Raw genomic sequence first — 15366 nt, 5'->3', positions numbered from 1 at the left:
ATTCACCAGTACCCTCAAATCCTTTTCAGCAGAACTGCTCAATCCTTTAATCCCTCAGATTATACTGATAGTGGGGGTTGTTGTGACTCAGATGCAAGACCTTGCACTTGGCTTTGCCAAACCTCATGAGGTTCCCCTGGGCCCACTGCTTGAACCTGCTGGGTCTTTCTGGATGGCATCCTGTCCCTCAAGCTTGTCAATTATTGTGCCTGTGGATCCAACAAGAGCATCTCTGTGCTGCTGCATGGTGAAGATGCATCTCAACACTCCTCTGTTGTTTCCATTCCTTGAATGGAGATCACTGCTATAATGATTTATAGTCCAGTAGCAGCCTCAGTCTACAGATCCTACTACTAATTGGGCAGTAGATACTACTACTGATTAAGCACCTATTAAAAATGGAGGATTTATTTTAAATGTGAAGTGCTAAGATTTCAGGAAGTATGTACTGCTACTGAAGTCTACATATATTGATTTTTACTTTAAAAAAACCCCACAAAACTTCCATATGGAAAATGAAGCTGTCCTACTTCATATTCCTGATTCCAAATTAAGCTGACTCCCTCAGGTTTCTGCCACTCTCAGGTTTTGTTCCTGGAGAATGAATATCTTTCACCAGAATGTTATTTCCTGTCAGCATGACTGTAGCTTCTGAGAGCACTTCAGCTGAGGGCTCGTTGTCCTGTATTTGCAAGTTACTTGGCATCTTAATTCATAGATGTATCAACAATTGAGACTCCAAAAGAGACTACCTGCTGAGAGAAAACAGTGTGTGGGTGCTACAGAACTGATAGCAGACAGCATCCTCTGGGAGGTGCTGGTGCTTTGTAGACCACGTTCCCAGCTCATACGCTGTGGGGCGTATCTTTCTAGGGAGGCACTGAATGCTTTTTGTTCTTACTGAACTTGGGAAAGCAGTCTTGGAAAAATGAATAACCATACATTTTGCTTCTTTTAAATGAGTTCTCTGAGTGGCACTTTTAGCATTTTACAACTACGGCTTATTGAAAAATTTTATAGAATCTTTGCAAAATTCATTTTCCAGTACAGAGTGAAAGACTTTGACTAGAAAAACAGAGCACTGTTTCTGTCCCTGTGATAGCACATTAATCTACAGTGATACTAGGCAAGAAAACCACCTCAACCACTCATTTTCATCCAAGTGCAGTTGCACGTATGTTGTTTAAACTGCCATAACTATGATCAAAATACAGCAAAGCCTGGAGATAATCCCCTACGAGTTTGGAAAATAAATAATTTAAAGAGAACAGACTTCTCAAGGCAATACAAATAAACTTCCTGCCTTCATAGTTTTCCTGTCAACCTTTCAAGTTCTTAGTGAATTTTCTCCGGGTAGGTAATTCAGATAACTACTCCAGCTCCCTCTGTACCCACTTTGGATCCCACAGGGACAGCTGTTCTTTGTAGGGCTGAGGACCTGTGACCACTCTGTGCTCTCTCTGCTCCAGAGGGCTCTCACGCTGCCTTTGCTCTCCAGGTGCAGGTCCTTCTCTGGCCCTGCTTTCATGTCTCTCATCTCAACCTTAAAAAGCTCCTGCTGTCTTCTATGCACAGTTTAGAAACCATTGTCTGCACAGTTCTCCTCACTGTAGTACTGCACCAGTTTGGGTTGTGTGGCAATCCCATATTAGAAGGAAAAAAAAACTAACACAGAGATTAAATCGAATTTTGGCGTAGTTCTGTTTGTCATGCTTTACAGAATGGCACAACAGGGTGAGGCAGTGTTACTCTGCCATAACTGAACATACCTTGATGTATAAGGCATGTTTCACGAAGCAGAATTGAAGCAACCCATGTGTGAATCCTCTCAAGGAGAAAAGATAAAAATAAAGAGAATTTTATTAAACCTGCAGCACTCAGGCTTTGGATGCTCTATGGTAGAACTCACAGCCAGAAACCCTAACAGCCCCTTGGTGCAAAAAGTGACCTGTGTGTCACCCAGCTGGTTTGCTGATGTTTGCTATCATGTTCCCACAAACTTTATCTGGAACCTTACACTTAGAGGCCTTGCCTCCTCAGATGATGTCACTCACACACACACACACACACGCACGCACACACACGATCCAGGCCTGTTTAGAAAAGACAGTGAGTCCTTCTGGCTCTGAAGGATTGCTATCCATTATGTTCTCTTCATGTTCACATGGGATTTGCGGGGTTCCTTCTCTTTGAGGAGGTACCTGGGAAATGCACCATGAAGTGCAGCTCGCTGCAGAAATAAGAAAGAGAGCTTAACAGAGAGATTTCTAAGCAATAATTCTGTGTTCTTATTACATCAAGCTCCGTGCAAAACAGAATTTCTGCAACTAATCTCCTCTTTAATGTTTTGAGGGATTTAATGTAGACCTAGACTCCTCCAACAATCAAGATGTTTTTTTTTTTACCTGAGGGATCACAGCTTTTAAACCATTCATCTGAAGGTTTTAAAAAATGTTTTCATTCCCTCAGCTCTGTCTCCATGAACAATATAAGGAGAAACAATCTCCTGACTCAACTCCCCATGCAACTTGCTCGGCTATTGCCTGTCTCATAAGGAGCTGGCCTACTTTCCAATTCTTGTGCTACAGCATTCCAATTCTAAGATGATCCAATGCTAAGAACTCCAGAAATCCATTTTTATTAATATTAGTATTTAGAAATACTGATTATGTTCATGACTTAGAAGAAGCATTTAAAGGAATATTAATGACTAATGCAGTATTTCTTCCCTCTTTGGAGCAAACACTGTGTAAGCCTGCGTGCTCTGCACAGCCATAGCATGAGGCCTGCCCAGCTCTCAGGTGCATACAGAAAAGTCCTCAAAGGAAAAGTGTCTGTTTAAAGGGTCATGGGGGGGATGCAAATGGTTGGGGAAAAAATGAGTACAAACAGAAGAGAACAGCAAAATCCCAGTAGTTTGACATGGCAGGGAGAGGCAGAGATACTCCTTGAGACTAATGAGTTCAGGAGCAGCTTTGGCTCAGTACAATTACTAAAAACATTTTAATCCAAGGTATTGATGACTTAATAGCTGTGCAATTTTCCTTATCAGCTTTAACAGATACTGGTGTGTACTCTAGAAAAGACTGTGACTGAGTGTTATTTACTTCCTTGTGTAGTGAGTTGTTGTGCCCTTAAACAAAAAGAGAATGTTATGAGGTCGAGCAAAACTGCTCTCAATACATTATGCCAGCTTTACAAAAAGGCATCTTTGAAATGCTTGTATCCCTTTGGTCAGTATCATCCATTTTACCATTGTAATGGAGAGGAATTGCTGTCTCCTGTCAGATATGTGACTGTGCTTGTGAGCAATGCAAAATATATCCAAAATTAGTACAATGTATGTTAGTGAAGAAGGAAGGGGTCTGGAAGTGCTGGAAATTATGTCCCTTTATTTGATTTTTCCTTCTGACTGAGGACTTCAGTTTGTGCTGTTACTTGGAGCGGGTCCAGAGGAGAAGCCACAAAGATCCTCAGAGGGCTGGAGTAGCTCTCCTATGAAGACAGGCTGAGAGAGATGTTCAATCTGAAGAAGAGAAGGCTTCAGGGAGATCTCATTGCAGCCTGCCAGTACTCGAGTGGTGCTTACAAACAGGATGGGGACTGACTTTTTACATAGTCTGGTAGTGATAGGACAAGAGGGAATAGATTTATACTAAAACAGGGGAAATTTAGGTTAGATGTTAAGAAGAAATTCTTTACTCAGAGAGTGGTAAGGTGCTGGAACAGGATGTCCAGAAAAGCTGCGGATGCCCCATCCATGGAAGTGTTCAAAGCTAGGTTGGATGGGGCCCTGGGCAGCCTGACCTGGTGGGTGACAGCCCTGCCCATGGCAGGAAGTTGGAACTGGGTAGGCTTTGAGGTCCCTTCCTACCTACGCCATTCTATAATTGTATGATTCTACTTGAGCTACAAAATCCCACAAGCTTCTAGCTTTTATTCCAATGTTATTGCATTCTCAGGTGAGTATGTAAAAGCAGCAGAAACACTGCAGTTCACAGGTCATCTAAGATTGTTACAACTTTTAAGGAAACTTATTTCTATGTTTCTGTGGTTACAGTTCAGTTATTTCAGAAAAGAAACACTGTGTGGCTCTTTGTCAGGGCCAGAGACTACAGGATGGAAAATTAGGGAAGGAAAAATCTGGAGCCACAATGAAAAGAAAGGGAAATTATGGGAAAAAGTGAAGCTCTGGATCAGTGTCAGGAGGGTGTTTGTGGAGAGAAGAGGGGTGGAGAATTGGAGAAGCAGTTCATAGAGGAAAGAAGTCTGCAACCTCTCACTGTGCAGCAGGGTTTTGGAACAGCTGAGATGAGACATGTACACTAAGGGCTAGGAAAGCCTCCTGTCTAAATCCCCTTCTGAGCAGGCTGAGGAGTGCATTAGACAAGACAGAGCAACCTTCAGCTTTCGCCAGCCTCTTCTTTTTTTGTTGGTAAGGAATAATGCTGGCAGGCTCTGGCTTCCTGCTTCCTTTGCAGGTGCTCAGCACAAAAGCATACAGGCCACTGTGGGTGGGAGGCAGGGAGCTGCTGATGGGCTACTGGGGCTGTTCTGTGCTCACCTACGCTCAAACTATCATGCTGCATTACCCATTCTGGGAAAATTCCCTATCATTCCGTGTTTGAGGGTATCCATTTTGTTCTGCTGGAGTCACATTAACTGTCTCACAAAGTGTCTTGAAAATTGCTTTGCAAAACAAATCAAGAGTATGGCATAACAAATAAATGTTCATAAGAGCCATTTATCACCTTAAAACAGCTATTTTCCTGTGACACTGATGAGATGGCAATTTCAAATCTGAAAAAGCGTCTTCACAGGAATATTTATTTTGCATTAAGCTTAGCTCTGTTCACAAAAGCAGCTGCAATAACAATGCAATAATTAGAGTGCACTGAGTGCCAAGATGGTGTTTGTTCCTCTCTCTCTTTTAAAGGTGCTTGAAGTTCACTGCTTATTGATGCAGTGCAGCCAAGGAGATCTCCTTGATTTTGGGCAAGATGGAGAGGATGAAAATGGGCTCAAGAGATATTCTCTGGAAGGGAAACTGAACTGGGATACATCTGGGCTAGCCAGCAATTGTTTTATTAACACAGTGAGGTAAGGGCAACTCACTGAAAACCCAAACAAAATAAAATCAACAGATTTTGTGAGCAGCAAAAACCAAAGGAATTGAGTTACTTGTGGATTTGAACCTCCTACTTCAAATCTCTTTTTAAGGATGGATTTACTCTCCATTAGTAAGGACATTCAGGATGTAATTGCTCCTGTTCAGCCCTTCACTCAACAGCAATGCTTGCCTGTGGGATGTCTCTGTACATCTTCTCTGCGTAATTCCATGATACTTGTAGGAGCCACATATCTTTACCATCTGTAGCTTGATGTGAAATGAAATTTATACAGGCCACTGTGTTCAAAAGTTAGAGGGAATGTGTGCAGGCACACAAAGGGTTATTATATGCTATCTCCTTACGAAACTGGCCTCAGACCTCCTGCAGACTTTTTGTCATATCCATGTCCCGACAAGCTGGATGGAATTTTATCAGAGGACAACCAGCAGAAGTCTCTCTGAGCTGATAACAAAGCCAGGCCTTCAAAGGTGAGGGCAGCTTCTGGGTCACAGAACTTACAAGAGAGAAGTTCAAGAGAATTCTGGAATCAGCAGCCAACCTGCCTCTGTCTTAGTGGCATTTTTTGTGTGCCACATGCTAGGTTTTGGGGTAATAAAACCTTACAATGAAATGAGTTTCTGAAGCAGCCTGGAAGCAAAGCATCAGTTAAAGTACATTTGTTCAGTTTTATCATTGGGTTGTTGAGATGTTACTTACAGCAGATGACTCACAGAATTATGTCACGGTGATAGAGCATTTAATTGCCCAGCTCCACAAGTATTATTATACCCAGCAAGAGAACCTCATACATATCTGCAGGTTACACAAAAGGTACAGCTGTAACACTGCCAGGCAGCACTCCCTTTTCATCTGCTCCAGCGCATGAAGTTGCAACCTTGCATGCCAGCAGCATTTTGTGAGGGTTCAGTCTGTCTGTGTCTTGCTGAGTTCTCGTTTACCCTCTGAAACAAGCACATCTGTGCTTTTGAATACTAGATTCAGACTGCCAATGGAAGCTGCTGCTAGTTCAGTTCACTAGCTTACTTCATTCTAAGCATGCTATTTCTTTCATGGATTTCCCAAGTATTTCCCTGTAAAGGCCCTCCTACAGCTCTTCTTCCCATCCTCATTATGATGATGGAAAGAACAAATTCTGACAGGTCTTCTTGGTTGTTCTATCCCACAGATAAAGAGGAGACAAAAGAGTCTTCACTGGAAAGAAGACAGCAACAAGGGTGCTTTTTTTTCTCCTTGCTATCACAGATTATTTTCTGCATAGGTCATTGCACATTGCATTAAGAACTGAAGGTTGGGTTTTGAGGCTGAACTAAGATAGGATAACAGCTGAGGGCTCTCTCCCACATGGGATCTTGGTCCTCAAACATACCAGAAACAAAGTGGGCAGCAAACTGTAAAGCTGGAAACTTGAGATCTCTTGGACATGCAATAATTTCTATAAGCACCGCAGTTTAATGGTTTACAGTTTTTATGTTTGCAAACTTTCCCTTCTGGTGTGGTTTATTACAGCAAAATGGCTTCTGTTTCTATATAGTTTTGAAAAGAAGGAGCGTTTCACATTGCATCTGCATAATTGAAAGAAGTTCTATTAAGGAGTAGCTTTCAGCCAAAGAAGGTCTACTTTCATACTCGGCAATTTTCATGAGCTACCTAAAGCAAGAAGGCTCCCTGAAGTTTTCATGAAATATAAATGCCAGTGATAAAGAAATGAATTAAGATCTCATTGAAATACATTGTAAGTTGGGAAGACTCCAGGACAATATATGCCCACTTTTCATGAAATTGTATGTGTTGCATTCCATGAATTGTTTAGACCACATATTTTACAATATTAATTAACTTTCACAGCAATATTCATGACATTTAATAGCAGTGTTCATGCAATATTAAAGAAAACATTAAAAAAATCACAATGACGAGCTTAATGAATCACAGGAGCACAAAATTCCTTCTGAAAGGTAAGAGAACAGTCACACTGCTTTATTTGTCTTATAGTTCTTTAAAGGAAGACAAGCAGTATTTGTTGGCAGATTCACAAAATAGGTCTTAAAGTTCTCAACAGGCATTCGTATGCATAAAGTCAGCACAGACCCAGCTGAAGTGGAATTTATTTTAAATCATTAACAAAAAAATAGTCCCTTCTTGTCATGACAGCTTTCATCTGAGGCCAAACAACCTTCTGCAGAGATTGTCTTTCTAGCTGCTTAGAATTTCTGTGTCTTGAGGCAGACAATCTTACCCCTCAAAGTCTTGCAAATTGCCTTTAAGTTTTCCAAATTCATACTTCATCCTTACCTTGCAGCTCATCAGAGTAGCTGAAGAGAAAGCTTTGTTGATCAGAGAAGCTAGGGAGAAATGAGGTGGGGCTCCAGGACGAAGATCACCAGCTCTATCATTTACAGCAACTGTGCAAGTAATGGATGCTTTACAGCACAGTGCATTGATGCTGACAAACTGATCACTGTGATAACACATTTTGGACAAGCAAGACTCTATCATTCCTCAGTGTGGGAATTGGAAAGGCTTCCCTTTAAGGGACATGGTTAGTGGGTACAGTGAGGATGGGTTGGGATGGACTAGATGATCTTAGAGGTCTTTTTCAACCTTAGTGATTCTATGATTCTGATTCCTATGAAAAAAAGGCACAATTAAAAACAGGAATAAATGAGTTTCTTTAGTTGTGCCCAAAATCCATCCTTCCCCACCTGCCCAGCTGCAGGCTTTATGCCATGGAGCACAAGGCTGTTGCCCCCAGACAAGGCCTGGCTTGGAGACCCTGGCCCTGACATCAAGAGTGCCCCCCAGGTGTGCCTGTACCAGGCTGTGTGGGTACTGACAGTGCTGTGGAGTGGATCTGAGCGTCTGCCACAAGCTCATTGTAAGCTTTACAGTAAGCAGGGAAGTGTGGCCTCAGGCTCTTTGATTTACTTTCTTACTATTTGGCTGTACTTGCCTATCAGTGCCCGTGGATGGCAATACTGTGTGAAGGTATTAAATTGTGTGAACTGCTGCGGGATATTTTAGATGCTCTGTAATGTTGAAGGCCTCAGTCAGTAAGGTTTGCTACCGGAGGGAAGTGGTGTATGGGGCAGACAAGGGAGATATGTACTGGGATTGTTTTTGGAGTATTAGATGTGGAGGTTGGCAGCCCTGGGAGTTGGAGCTTTATTATCCTTAAGGTCCCTTCCAATCCAGGTGGTTCTATGATTCTGTGGAGTTTATTCAGTTTTTACTTAAGGAAATGTTCCTCTGATGGGAGTTTGTAAGAAATGAGTTTGTAACTTGGCTCACAATGACAAAATGAGGAAAGAAAAGGCAGTACTTTGATTTAGTTTCTTTGGTTGCTCCGGAAAAGAACACACTTACTTGTCAAGAGGGGCTTTCAAATATCCTCATGGCCTCCCCTCAGTAGTCCACTGGGTGAAGTCTTCAGTTTCTCAGTGGGCAAAAACTGTTTGGGCAAGATAGGGCTGAGCAAAGTCTGTGGAATAATTCATGTGAGTAGGAAGCAATTGAATCCCACACTATTTTACTACTTTCTGTGTATGAATGAGAGCTCTACTGTTGACATTTGTGACTCACATTCGAACACTGACCGCTTTCTCTATCAGCAGAAGAACTGCTTCTCTATAAATATTTAATAGTAGTGTTTAATATTTCCAGACATGACAGAGCTGAAGTACGATGTACAGCAGTGACCTGCTTTTATAATGCGTGTGGTGGCTGAGAGAGGAAAATCTCCTTTTTACTACTTGGAAAACAGCAGAACAAAATGACAACCACATGGGCTAGGGGGGAGAAATAGAGTTGTCATAAGGCACCAGAAATGCCTGGAAAGCACTGCTAACAGTAGGATGTTCCTGTGAAGCCACCCTGTGCCAGCTCATTAGAGGGCTCTGGCAAGAATATTTGGCATAAAATAGATTTTATTTAGAATTAGGAACTCTGCTGCCCTGCTCTTGGCAAGAAGTGAACTTGCAAATTAAACTGTCTTGTAAAATAATGACATTACCTTGTATTATGAATCGTTGTAGAACTGGAAACATAAGAAATGAAACTTGAGATGTGGAGAAGCATGGACAGCTAACATTCAGGGAGCACAAGCGATGCGTGCACTGCATGCTGTCACAGCATGAAAGCACTGCTCAAGGTCCAAGCCTGTGTTGAACACACAGATCCTTTTTGCTAAGGATTTCAGTTACTCCTGTGGTTGCTTCAGTGGGTATCTTTTTTCAGGTTCAGCCTCTTTAAAAAATTTTCTTCTTCACTGGACATCTCAGGTGGCTTAGTATTAAAATTTCATATTTGCCAGGGGCTTACTTTTCAATTAGAACACGTTTGGAAAGTCTGGGCTAGGTGGAAGAAAGTTTTAAAAGCAGGAAGATTACGGCTGGGCATGCGATGCCTCTCTAAATGTTTGATGAAGCATAGGGCTCAGTTCTTGCTCCCCGTGGGAAAAAGACCAACAGGGATGGTTTTGCCTTTTTTGAAGCAGCTCACTACATATAGGTATGGCTTATTTCCTAAGATGGATTCAGTACTTTTGAAACACAACAGCAAAAAGCCTAAGTCAGTCTTCAGGGTAGGTGTAATGATTATGAGAAATCGATACATTTTAGATAAGATCAGTTTGTTTCCCTTGGCACATCTCAAACTCACAAAGTTACAAGTGGAGAGAGTTTCTTTGATATTTCCTTGTGATTATTGCTCTCTCAAATTAAAGGCAGCATCCAGTCACCTGAAGAAAGCCAGGTTATGAAGCACTGCATCTATTTTCCTCCAGCCTGAGCATACAGGAATGAAGTATGCTTTCTGCATGTGCTGTGCCTTAGCATTCATGAGCATCCTCACGAAGCCAAGCTGTGAGTCAATGCTGTGTCAAACTACAGGGAAGAAGAATATCAGTCATATGGCATCCTTAATCACGAGGAGAAATGGATTTGACTAAATGAATATGCAAATGCCAATTTACAATTAAATCATGAGCTCTTCCTGATGTGCAAAATGCCCTGGTGAAAAATATGTTACTGTATCGGTTCTTTGGTGCTTGACCTCAGGAGGCTGTCCTTAATGAAAGGAAAAACTAAGCAGGGAAAAAAAAAGCCAAACCCGTAACAGGAAAACAAAACTAATTTAATTTCTTCTTACGTTGTGCTATTCTCAAAGCTGTTGGTATTTTTCTGTTTTGAAGAAGTGCAACTGACACAAAGCTTTTACAGCATACTTTGACATTTAAAACGCAGCTTCCTGTGCTTGCATTCAAGCGTGGTTTCCTGAATGAAGGGTGGTAAGTAAACACTCACTGCTGTTTTCCTGCGCACAGGATGGGATTTGTTATACACAGGGGCAAGTTGCTTCTGTAACCTGAAAACCCTTTGCCCTAACACGTCAGCAGGTGCTGGGAAAGGAGGCAGGGCTTTTCCTTCTGACCCAGTCTTGGCATTTATGGCTGTTGGCCATGGCATGGGAGGTGACGGTTTGCTTCCCGCTACTCACTCAGTGAGAATGCCCCCTCCAGGTGTCAGAGCAGGGCTCAGTGGAGCACTTGTCCTGCTCTGCAGCTCAGTGTTTCATTTTGTCATGGTAGGATGGGCTGGCTCAGAGAAGGATGCCGTGCTGTACTCCAGAATAGCACATTTTCCTGAGAGGGGAAGACAAAACCCAAACAGCTTTACACTCTGTGCCGAAAGAATTGGAGTGCCACAGCTGAGGCCGGACTTCCACTGTCCTTAGTGAGCACTTGAACCAGTCATGTAGTTGGGTGGAAACACCTTTCCTCTCTTACCAGAGGGCATGTGTTTGGAGATCTTGTCTAATCCTACTCACAAGGTCAAGCTCAGCAAGGAGGAAAAGGTTTAGACCCTGAGGGGTGCTCGTGAGGCTGAGCAGGGTGTTTCATTGGCAGATCTGCACACAGGGCTCTCAGCCACACGCAGCAGCAGAACAGAAGGGGACAGAAATTCCTTTGTCAAATGCAGATCCTGGCAGAGTTCAGATCTCAGAAAAGGTGAGGTGTAAGCACCAGAACTGTACCGTGAACTAGGCATTGTGCCTGTTCACAGCAACCTGCTCTGACTGCCAGCCCTGCGTCCATCAGCTGCCTCATGGCTATCAGTCCCACTGTTCTTGTTGTCTCCTCCTCCTTCCCTCAGTATGTTTTAGAAATACTATTTCAATGGTGAAGCGAGACTCCAGATGTTAACTTGGATGTTCAGCTCCAAACTTCACAGTACCAGTCTGAAGCTGCCCACCTGCCTGTGCCTGGGCTTTCAGCCCCTTCCTCATGTTTCATGACTGATGCCATGCCTGGCCTACAAGCCCTGCCGAGGAACCTTGCTTTCTTCTGGGGCTGGAAAATCAGAACTGGGGCACCACCAAACCCTCCTGCATAGCAGCCTTGTCCCAGCCCCTTGCTCACAGAGTTAGGGCTGCAGTAAGCAGAGCCCAGGCTGGTTGCACAACACATCTGAGGCTGGCAGGCAGCTGGCCATGGCAGGTGCTCTTCCTGTGCATGAAGGAAAGCCTAAGAGGACTGAAAGCTGGGCTGGACCTGCTTAGATGGCAGAATGATGTTGGGTGAAGTGCTAGCTGAGTCCTGCTACCTATCTTCTAAAATCCTGAGTTCTAAAGTATGTTACAGCTGCCCTTTGGCATGGCTTTTTGGTAAAAAGCCAATAGGCAGAGGTGTAGGACGCAGGGATTGTTTGGCAGAAACAGCAGCAGGGCTGTGCAAATCTGTGCTGACACGGAGGACCACATTCTCCCCCTGGGCGCTGAGGTGCTCCCAGCTGCAGCTGTCAGCTTGGTGTTGTACCCCTGCCATCACCCTACCATGGAGTGGGTTTGGGGTGAGCCCAGCACTGTGAAAGAGGAGCAATAGCTGAGCCAAGAACTCAGACCAAGAATTCCTGCCGCAGAGATGACAGGCAGAGAAACAAATGAAAAGTGAAAGATGGATGAGCCGGAATGAGCTGTGAAGTGACAGCTTTGTGACTGGTTCTGACTTATTTCCTTTCTGAGATCCAAAGCTGAGTGCCTCATAAATTCTAAAGACATCAAAACAGTAACTAACATATCAGAAACCATCCTAGATCTCTGGAAATTTAAGGAATGGTGACTGTAACCAGAAAGTAAGAGACAGTGAACATGGAACAAGTCCCCTCACCAGAGTGCTCTTTGGGGTATTTATTTCAGCTTTGACATTGGAGGCTGAGCCAGCATACTGACACACTTGTGAGCACCGGGGGTCACCCAGGGACTGTAGTAAATTCTAACATGGACCTACAACTGAAAGCCAATTCACGGTGCGTAACTGGATGTTACAGACTGTTCTTAAAACCCCTGTGATCCTCAGGCAGATGGCTGGATGCTCCACATCCACGGGCACATGGTGCCCTGGTTTGGTAGAGGGCTGCAGGCCTTTATGGGGGAACCTAAACTGAGAGTAGTTGTGCCAGGCCTGCAGGGGGACCCACCTAGCACCATGTGGTGCTGCTGAGAACCTAAAGCTGGGGAACAGGCCAGGAGGGTTGTAGCCCAAAGGGCCTCTGTATCTCCTTAATTCACGCCAGCATCTGCAACAGGTCCTGGCAGTTTGTGGCATAACCCCCTGTTAAGGTTATTCATTGAGGAATGGAGGAAAGAATTTGAAAATGAATGATGGCAACACTTACCCAGCTGCAAATTATTTAGCACCAAGCAGTGACCAGCATTTCTCTTCTTGATAATAATGAGTGATAGCCATGAACTTTTGGGGGCAATACTTTAATACTTTACCATGCAGTTGTACAGCAATCTCCCCGTTACCACCATTTTTTTTCCCTCAGAACAGTCACAAGGCACCTACTGTCCAGCAGTGAATTTCAGAAACGCACTAACGTCTTGCTATTTAATTATGTGTTTATTGATCCCTACATGGATCGTCTCTAAATAGTGCACGTTACAGTGAACTTCAGCCATGCTGACAGCATTCCCTGGAGGGGCTGGAGCTGCTGTGGGCGAAGGCTGGGCTCAGCGGGCAGCTGGGCTGCAGCTCCTGTGGTTTGGAAAGTCAGAGCATGACACTGCCGAGCAGCTGCTGTGCACGGCGCAGAACTGATCAGCTGAGGAACCCCTCTCTGTCACAGCTTCATGAAACCTGCTCTTGGTCACAGCCCTGGGTGGGGCCTGGCATTGCTCTTCCTCCAGGCTTTTGTGGGTTTTTTTTTGGTCTTTTCCTTCCTGGAAAAGAAGTAACCTTTCTCTGAGGATAAAATGTTTATACTCTCTCACAAGGCAGAGCTTTCAGCTATATAAACCTAATTCGTTAGATTTTCCCCCACCCCCAATCTGTCTTAATGGATCTCTTATGCATTTATAATGTACTGGGTACTGTGGTACCTAGGGACCTTATGCACAATTCATAAAGCAAACTTGTTTTTGCAAAATGTTTCGACTTCTTTTTTGGCTGTTGCCAATCTCCACCAGGCGGCTCTCCTCAATTTGCAAAGGATGCCCACAGTCCATGTCATAGGCTGACAGATTGTCTTCCAGCATCCTGGCCTTGTTTGTGGGATGGCTTTGTTAGCAGTTATTACTATCAAACAGCCTGCCATCAACAGAGCTTGATGCATTTCTCTGCCAGCATCAGCATGAACATCAGTCAGCAGTTAGCTCAGCCGAGTGGTGTCTGAGGTAAGAATCCAAAGCATCTCAGTGCACCTTGAGGTGGTGATACTACTGTTGTGGAGAAGATAATCAGGAGATAATGAGGATTGAAATTTTAATTTTTCCATGCCAATGGTTGTAAGCAGCTGCACACGTGGATTTGGAGTAGCTTTCTGCTTGGACCTGAACAGTGTGCCAACCCTTCCCAACGCCTGAGGTGTGCACCTGGCTGTGTGAGGAGCTGCGCTCATGTTGGCCCCAAACTCCAAACATGAGCCCTGTAGGACTGGCAGCCTTCTTTTGGATCCAGTTTTCCCACCTGTAGGCTGGCACTGTGCCAAGAGCACGTCTGTATTTCACTCCACAGTGGTACTGCTCAACATATTCAAGAGCAAACCTCAGCTAAGAACTGCTCCCCAGAAAGGAATTGGGATCCTCTGTGCCTTGTGCCTTCAAGTATTTCATGCTCCAAATCAATGTGCCTGATCTTTTTCCACTAAGAGGTAATTCTGTTAATTTCTTTGAGGTTTAGGTTGGATATCAGGAAAAACTTCTTCACAGAAAGGGTTGTTAAGCACTGGAATAGGCTCCCAGGGAGGTGGTTGAGTCACCATCCCTGAATGTATTTAAAAACCGTTTGGACGTGGTGCTCAGGGACATGATTTAGCAGAGGGTTATAAGGGTAGTATGGTTGGGTTGTGGTTGAACTTTATGATCTTTAAGGTCTTTTCCAACTTGAGTAATTCTACAATTCTACAATTCTATTTCTCACCCCACAAGCTAGTCAAGTGTAACCAAATCCCGTGTTTTCCACAAGCCTGTTTCCTCTTCTTTCCTAACCAACAACTACGTCACTTCTACAACTGAAGGTTTTCTGAGAAGAAGACAATTTTCGGAGAACTGAATTTGAAAAGTGTTTTAAATTATAGCACAGTAATGGCCTAGGTAAAACCTCTTTAGTAAGTATGCTTAAGTTATACTTATTTTCCAGCACAAGTATATAACAGCACCTAATGAGAAACGTTTTTTGAACATTCATACTGACTGAATCCAACAGATTTATCTTTTGGGCCAAAAAAAATTTTAAATGAAACAAAAATTCCAAAGCCTGTGCCATGGATGCTCAACTCCAATCAAAGAGAGTTAGGATAGCTGCTGAGCAGCACTGGGGTAATAGTGTGACGCTCTCCAGGGCTGCCTCTGAATTTAAGACTTAACAGACATGATCTACAGAACATTACACTGATGAACATATTGCAAAAGTAATGGATTCAGTCATAAGTTAGAAGTCAAATTCTGACTGTACCGAGCTGGCCAATGTCTTAAGGCACTGCAGACTGCTCCAGTCTCCCAGACTGCTTCAAGAGGAGGGAGCATAAGAGCCTCCCCAGCAGCTTTTGAGAGGAATAAATGTGCAGATTTGACCTCTTCAGCATTATATATTATCACAGTTTCTCTCTGCTTTGTAATTCCAGGCTTCATCTAGTTCAGACAGGAACCTTCATTACCTTTAGAGTCAGATATTACTGAAAAGGACAAGGCGAAAGGTGTGTTAATAATTTAAGCAAACATTTATCCTTCCTATTAAACT

This window comes from Phasianus colchicus, chromosome 1, assembly GCF_987193195.1.
Source record: "Phasianus colchicus chromosome 1, bPhaCol1.hap1.1, whole genome shotgun sequence".
NCBI lineage: Eukaryota > Metazoa > Chordata > Aves > Galliformes > Phasianidae > Phasianus > Phasianus colchicus.
Note: the sequence above shows the minus strand (reverse complement) of the source record.